The 8,648-nt window shown below is 28.4% G+C and overlaps 1 long non-coding RNA gene across 1 annotated transcript; it reads left to right on the top strand.

The window, feature by feature from the left end:
* Positions 1-3,278: 3,278 nt before the first annotated feature.
* Positions 3,279-5,687, top strand: LOC120080879. Its single transcript, XR_005482674.1, has 2 exons — positions 3,279-3,333; positions 3,532-5,687. It is a non-coding gene; the product is annotated as an uncharacterized LOC120080879 (long non-coding RNA).
* The last annotated feature ends 2,961 nt before the right edge of the window (positions 5,688-8,648 follow it).

Genomic DNA, 8,648 nt, shown 5'->3' with positions numbered 1-8,648 from the left:
AAGAGAAAAACAAAATAGAAATTTGAGAAATTATAAAGGGCAAATGATGTGACTATATTTCTGATCGAACATATATCTCCATCATTAGATTGTGACATGTGTTTCACATCTACTGTCTATACCACATACCTACACGAAAAAAATATAGTACTACTTTCTTGTGTAGCCACTTTGATTAGAATATTTGTAATGGAACAAAGGACTTTGTTATCCGTTCTAACATATATCTATCGTTAGACCATGACATTTCATATCTATGGTTGTAATAAAACAAAGGACGTAACTTTTTATTCCAACATGATCTCCATCATTACATTGTGTGTTTCATGTTTGTGGTTATGACTATCCATTCAAAAGCATATATCACTTTATGTTGTAACCACTTCGACTTAAATAGGTGTGTTAGAGAAAAGAACGTGACTGTTCATTAAAAAACATCTCTAACTTTAGATCGTGATGTGTTCATATGTATATATTACAAAAAAGAAAATGTTCAGGAGAAGTAAACTCTAATTGCTCTTGTTCTGCTCATATACTATTTGAATCATTTCATATCTTTGAGAAATATCAGAACGTATATTGAAAGATATATCACTTCATCGTATAATGACTATGGTTCGAAATAGTTTCGACGAATGACAAAACGAGAATTTATAAAAATGTTAATGACAAATGTATTCTTCTCAATAGTCCAATTTATATATGATATAGATTATTGATTGACTTAAATTTTATTTTATTTTTTTAATTTCTGATTATCTTAAACTTACTATTTTATCTTATTTTATTTTTATAATGTTAGGTAAACTTCTTTCTTATGTTAAACATTCAAACATTTTGCTTAATTCCATCCAACTCTTCTATCCCTTGTGACTAATTTGTTTGATTAATTGTTAATTAGAAATATAACATAAACATATCTTTTTTTTTTTTTACAGTTTAATCAACCACTACATGATCAAGTGATTAGAGCCATTTTATTAGCATGGGAAATATCAGGGCCTAAACATTTTTATTTTTTTTTATTTATTTTTTTTAATAATTGTCTAACGAAAAATTAACACAAATATTACGAGGGGTCTTTTTAAATATAAAAAAATATTTAAAAATATTTACACTTTATAGTAAAAAATTTCAAAAGTGCATACTACAACAAAACGTTTAGACTAAATTCAAAAATTTTACCATTTACCATCCTCAAAATAGACCCTATTTTAATTTAAATCCTATTTTATACAACAACCACTTCATTTACTAAAACTTCTAGAAAAAAATAAATAGGGAAATTTTAGAAGCTCTCAACTACCCCTCCATGCCTTGAACATTGGTGATAACTGATAAGGTATCTTAATTTGTCATCAGAAAATATAATAAAATATACAAATAAAAATAAATAAATGGAGAAAGATTAACATGCAATATTTTATTCATATCTATGATCTATATCACATCTATACATTAAAAGATATATATGTCACTTTATCTGTAATAATTTTCACTCTAAACGGTTGTGGCGAATGACAAATGAGAATTTATAAAAATTCCAAGGACAAAATAGAATGGCAAAGATTCTTCTCAATTGTCTAACTTATATATAGAGTAATCGTAATGAATAACATTTTTAAGGCTAATAATTAAGTGTATGACAACATTTTTAAATTAGGATTGCAAATATAGCTTAATCTATCATGAAAGACTCATTTCAACGATATACTTTATCGCTGATAGATTACGAGAGCTTATCTAAATTTTGTTATATCTGCAGATTCTTTTATATTGTGATATATTTGCTAATACTTTTGGTTTGATTATTATATTTGCAACAACTTGATTGATATGTATTCATTTTTTATTTCTAATTATATTTTTTAGAATAATTATTCATAATTATCTTAAATTTGGCTATTTTTATATTATTTTATCTTTATAATATTGTCCCGTGAACTTCCTTTCTTATGTTATTTATCCGTTCCTAAACATTCAAATATTTTGATTATATCCCTCAACTCTTTTATCCCTTGTGATTAATTTATTTGATTAATTGTTTAATAGAAATCTAAAATAAACATATACTTTTTTTTAATTTTAATTAACAACTACATGAACAAATGTTTATAAACATTTTATTAGCATGAAAAATAAGGGCCTAAACATATATTTGCAAATACTAAAATATTGTTCACAATGTAATATTAATTTAAGTAAAATATCAAACTATTTACAGAAATAACAATCACGAATAGATACTGATAGACTTTTATCAACCTTTCTTAGCCTCTATCAAAGAAGATTAAAATGTTGTTATTTTATGTAATTAGTTTCCCTTATTTTTCTATTTCTGAAAATCCCCCATTTAAGTACATATGACAACGAAACGTTTTGACTAAGGCCACGTTTACAGAGTTGAAAGATAATCCATCAATGATAATATAAAAAGTGGACCCCAATTAATTATTTTGTTGTTGTTTACATGTCTTCTGTAATCGTAATGAGTTGTGGGACCGCATCGAAATCTGGAATTAAATCATGCAATCTAATTGAGGAATAATGAGCGTTTAATCTGATTGTGGTTGAAAATTACATGAGACCCACTGTCTTTACCATCACCATTACCGTTATCGTTACAGACATTGTTACTACAATATATGAAAATATGAATATGTCTCATTTATTATTATCTTTAACGTTATCGTTAGGGTCAAGTAGTAATGGTAATGACAACCGTAACAATAAAATATGATAGATTCATAATTCTAGGTAAACACGATCAAAAGCAATCCAATTACATTCGTTATTCAACCTCATTGAATTGATAAAATTCCATTTCGATTACACCAATTTTTATTATGATTTGATAAATGTGACCTAAATTTAGAAACTTTAGGGTTTATCTTCAAAATAGATGAGTATCATTTAAACCCTATTTTACACAACCACCACTTCATTTATTAAAACTTCTACAACAAAAATAAGTAGGAAAAGTTTAGAAACTCTCAACTACCCCTCCATGCTGTAACATTGGTGGTAGCTGATAAGGTATCTGTATTTGCCATCAGAAAAAAAATAATAATAAAATAAACAAATTAAAAAAAAAAAAAAATGGGGAAAGATTAACATGTGATGTCCTACTCTAGTAACTTTACCTATCCAATAAAAAGTTTTCACACGTGCCACACGTATCACACGTGTATGTGTCAAGGTTCACATGCTTACACTGTAGTTCCTTTTTTGTTTCTATAAATTGATGGGAAACTCTCACAATAACACATAACTTAAGAGGCAAAAAATGGGAAAGAAGAAAAAACTGAGAGGAAGAGCTCCAAAATGGTTTAGGTATATTTTCCTTTTTTTTTTTTTTAATTTTCTAATTTCTCATTTCTTTAATATGATTATTATTCTCACTCATAAGCTATGAATTTAAGGAAGTTTTGAGATCTTAATATTTTCTAGAATTTAAGATGGAAATTATTATTATTATTATTTTTTTTTTTTGCTGTTTTAAGTAATTTATTTTTTTAATTTATTTTTCAGATGGGGTTTCTTTATTGGAAAATAAAGAAATAAATAAATAAAAGGAGGATGAATTCGATGCGATGCTTGTCAAGTAAAGAGCCCTCTGCTGTAAATCATAACCTTTTGCTCTCGTTGTCTGTTCGACCTTGAACTTATTTTCTCAAAATATATAATTTTATTGTGAGTATTTTTTTTTATAAATAAAATAATAATAATAATAATAAAATAAAACCCTTAATTTTTTTTATGGATTCATTGGTAGGTAGCAGCAAAAGGTCTGCACTTTTTGGTAGGTAAGGGCAAATGCCTTTGGCCCCCTCAAGAAAAGAAGGTGAAAAATATTTTTATTTTTATTTTTATTTTTATTTTTGAAAAAAATAAAAACAATATTATTTTAAAAACTTTTATTTAACCAAAGGGAAAAAAATGTCAGTTTTTAATGACCTTTTGATGCATTCTATGATACAAAAGTTCCTAGTTTAGATAGTCAAAGAAATTTTGTGATTTTCTATGTCGGGTGTCCTCTATTCTTAGCAAGGATTTTGATTGGCTTTTCTTTATAGCTAACGATTTTTCTTAAAAAAAAACATAGATCGACTGAAAATATACAATAAAAAAGTCTCGTGGTGATAAGTATTCAAATTAAATATTGTTTTTTCCTAATAAATTTGTAGGATGGTTTTATATTATTAGAAGGGAATACATCCAATGAGATTTGAATCTATATAATATTAGGTTTCTTTTTTTATCATTTAATTATGAATTATATTGTTTTTATTTTTGTCTTTTTTTTTAAAAAAAAACTTTACAAGTTAATTCTATCGATTTTTTTATCTACGGAAGTGAACTATATTAAAAAGGAAAATATTTTTTTATAACAACACTATTGTTTAATTTACTGATGTGGAGACAAGGTTTCTATTTCTTTATTTATTCAGGTTATAAATCTGGGGCAGAAATAAGAAATAATGTTTGAAAAATATTAAATTTTTTTTATTATAACTGGAATCCGTTTGACAACTATTTAATCCCGTGTTTTAAGTTTTTGAAAAATACTTAAAACTTACAAATCAATATTTTCCACCTAACTTTCTTTATCGTGTTATTTAAATCACTAAAAATATTTTCGAAACTTAAGTAAAAAATTTGAAAATTAAATAAAAAAATGTTTGAAAAATATTTTTTTAAAGTTGGGCTAACAATGCAAATGTTTATTAAGAAATTTGGAAAACCATGGTAAGGAATTGTGGAAAATAAAAAAATGAAATTATTAAAAAAAACAAACAAAAGATGTGCTTTCCAATATTGAATGAAAAATTAATAACGACTATTGAGGTCATTCTTTTTTATTATTATTATTTTAAAATTCTTTTCATGTAATATATACCAGTGCTAAAATAAAAACATTTAAAAGTTTATAGTGACAGTTGACGTAGTTGACGTATACAGTTAAGTTGAGTTGAGGAAGTATATACTTAAAAAAAGTCGAAAATCAAAGCAAAAATTTTTAAAATATGTTTCTTTTTATATATATATTTTTTTTTTTGAGAAAAATCATTTAAATGTCGTTGAAAATATTTTCAAATATAACAAAATATTATAGTTTATCAGTGATAGACACTGATAGACATCTATCAGTATCTATTAATATCGATCAATGATAGTAGTGTATCATTGTCTATCAATGATAGACAGTGACATTTTGCTATATTTATAAATATTTTAATTATTTTTCTATATTTGAAAACAATTCTATTTTTAGCTGTTGTTTGGACAAATTTAAATATGAGGTCGAAGAGACAACGAACACAAGGGTTTAGCAGAAGACTGTTTATTTGACAAAGGATTTGCATGGAATTCAATGCCTCCCATTTAGTTGAGGGAGATTTTACAAGTTCGTCCAAATCCATGAGAAATTATTGAAGCAAGTCATCAAAAAGGTGAACAGTAGTTTTACACTTTTTTCAGATATTTGAAAAAAAAGAAACTCTAAAAGTATTTCAAATTTTTTAGTGATTATTATTTATTAGAGGACATGAATTTTTTTTTAAGAAAGATATTGTAAAGTGTGGAGTGAGAGAATCGAACCTCAAACTACGAGGTTGATAATATAAACACTATGTCAGTTGAGCTACGCTTTTGTTGGCTAGAGAACATGAATTTTCTTAAAGATACATTGTTGGTTATTAAGAGCTCATTAAATGATGAAATTAGCTTACAACTCGAGAATTACACTTTTAAATTTGAAGAAGTTACATATAATATTTAGTACAATGTGACCATATACTTTTTATGCCAAATGTAAAAGATAGATATACAAGGGACTTACGAAAGTGTATTTATTTGACAAAGGATTTGTTCGAAAGTTAAAGTCTCCAATTGGTTCAAACTTCAAGACGGTTTGCAATTTCACTTTTTAATTAAGTAGATAGAGCATTGAATTCCTCTTATCTTAAAGATGAAAACGCATGCCAATAATTACTGAATCAAGCTCACTTTGACATCAATTCAAATCTTATCGAGAACTTATTATTTAAACATCATTTTTTAATATTTAACATAATGTAATGATCACTTTTGTAAATTTAAATGTATGGATAAAGTATTAAAAAAACTAATGTCTATCTTACAATAAGAGAGTGGTAATGGACAAACTTTTTGCCTAGTTGATCCTTTATTTAAAGTGGAAGTATACACTGTCATTAAGTAATATAAAATGGAAGAATTACGAGCTAGTATGGAACCTAAGGGAATGGGTTCACATGGCTTTGTTATGGATTTGAATGTAAATTGTATTTAGGCAAACAATCGAGAGGTAACCAATAAAGTAGGTATAAGACAGTAAATAAAATTGTAGTAAGAGATAATGTGAGAAATCAAATGAAGAGAGGAAGAGGATCCAAAGTATATAGTGTCTACGCACATGGAATTGCTTCCAATATGAGCCCATAATTCTGCCCAAAATAGGTATAAGACGATCTTGGATTGTGACTCTCTATGTGCTTGCAAATGGCAACTCTTTCAAGCATAGGGTGACGAGTCTCGTGTGCTTAGGATGCATTCACAACCTATTCTTACGATACTTTAGCGGCATAAATCTAAGTTTAACTATGTTTTGATCTCAATTCACGGATTGTAAGGAGGCTAAGCAAACCAACTTATATATCTTGTAATTGAATATTTCGGCATTAGGATTCAAGTTTCGATGACGACTAGGTCCGAAAGGACGATATTGAGGTTTGTTAGACACTTTGTTTATGGATTTTTGAGATTTTGATGGAATATTCATGGGTTTTTCCTGATTTTCTTGTTTTTTATTCTTTGCTTGAATCTATGTGCAATGTGTTTTCAATTAATGTGACAAATTAGTGGTCTAAAAGCATAGTTTGTACATGTATATTATGTATGCTGTGTTTATCCATAATTATCACGAATGCATGATTAATTTGAGTAGCAAATAGGTTGAATTATAGTAATGGCCCAACATTCATAACGAAAGATAACAACCCTTTTCAGCCTTCATTCGAACCTTGTTGACCAAATTTCGTCCAATTTTGGACCTGATAGATATTTTTGCAAAAAAAAAACCTAAAATTTGTCATTTTCGAACTTCATCTCAACCTTTTGGACCAAACTTCATCCCATTTTGGACCTTATGGACCTTTTGACAAATAAAAACCCAAAATTCATCCTTTTCGGACTTCATCTTGTCATTTTCAACCAAAGTTCGTTCATACAACTAGAAACCCCTATTAGGTCGATGAAACTAAAAGACAAAAAATAGGGTGTCATAAACCTTTCTCCACCAATCAAATAATATTTATATTTTACCGGGATCAAGAAGTTTGACTAATAGCATAAGTAGCAAGAACGTGGTCAAACCACAGGAAGCCTAAGATAAAATCTCTCTAAGTTAAATTGGTTTTTGGAAAGCAGAAAAAATAGGAGGTTTTGGAGTTTGGTTTGATAGGAAAACTAAATGCGGGAAAGTAAAGAGCAAAAAGTAAAATAGGTTGTGAGAGAGAGAGAGCGCGATATACAAGATTACCTTCGCCGATTAAAAGACCATTGAGCTATCTATTAATTAATTCATTGATTTATCATGCAAATATTCATGGGTTAACTGACGATCAAGCCTAATCGAATGTATGAAAATCAGGACAAACTCTCTAAAGAAAACCAACGCGAATGTTGATTCCTAAATTAACAAAGTATTGTCAAGCAAGTCTACCTACTTAGTTAACTACATTAAGCTCTTGGATTAATTAAGACGTTAGATTAAATTGGTCTTATCTAACCTAATGCTTTTCTATTCTTTATATTTCGTTGTCTTTCATTACTGGGTGATCCTAGAATCCTAACAATCAAACCACAACTATAACTAAAACCTAGTGTTACTCAAATTAAGCATGCTATCGATACAATTACGGATACCTCTAATATGCATAGCATACATCATAACCTATGCGTAATACAACTAATCTATCAAATTAATTGAATATAAATTACGAATGGATTAAAGCAAAAAATAGAAAACAAGAGAAAATTAGCAAAACCCGAAAACATACATCAATATCTCTTTAAACATAGAAAAATGTCCAAAAAACCTTAAAATCTACATTTGGGCATTAATTGTTCATCGAGTCCGAATTCTGATACCAAAATATACAAATATAAGTCAAAATCTGAAGAAATCTCATGGATTTTGGCAAAGAATGACCAAAACTAAGCTTAGAGCTCTCAAAATCGACTAATCTCTCTTATCCATTCAACCTAAAATGAAGAGAACATATTCAAAAAAACTTATAGCAGCGCAGTGCTATAGCCCTCGAGGGTTGCCTTGTCGAAGCACAGTGCTATGTGTTTGATGTTGTAGAGGTGCCCATTTGCATACGCGCACGCGTGTGCGCGTCTACTACCCTGTCGCACACGTCCTATCACTCTGTCACACAACTATGTACCATCGCAACACCACAGGGAAGTGGCACCACGCTACCTTAATTTTCCCCAAATTTATACTCTCGAGAAAAAGCACCGTGCATGGCACTGTTGCACTACTGCATTGCGCACCCAGGGGCATTTTAGTCTTTTTTGCTTTTTTGAAGCCCAGTTTCTCTTTTTAGCTCTTAATTGCT

This window comes from Benincasa hispida, chromosome 7, assembly GCF_009727055.1.
Source record: "Benincasa hispida cultivar B227 chromosome 7, ASM972705v1, whole genome shotgun sequence".
Lineage (NCBI taxonomy): Eukaryota > Viridiplantae > Streptophyta > Magnoliopsida > Cucurbitales > Cucurbitaceae > Benincasa > Benincasa hispida.
This window is presented reverse-complemented; position numbering and strand designations above follow the sequence as displayed.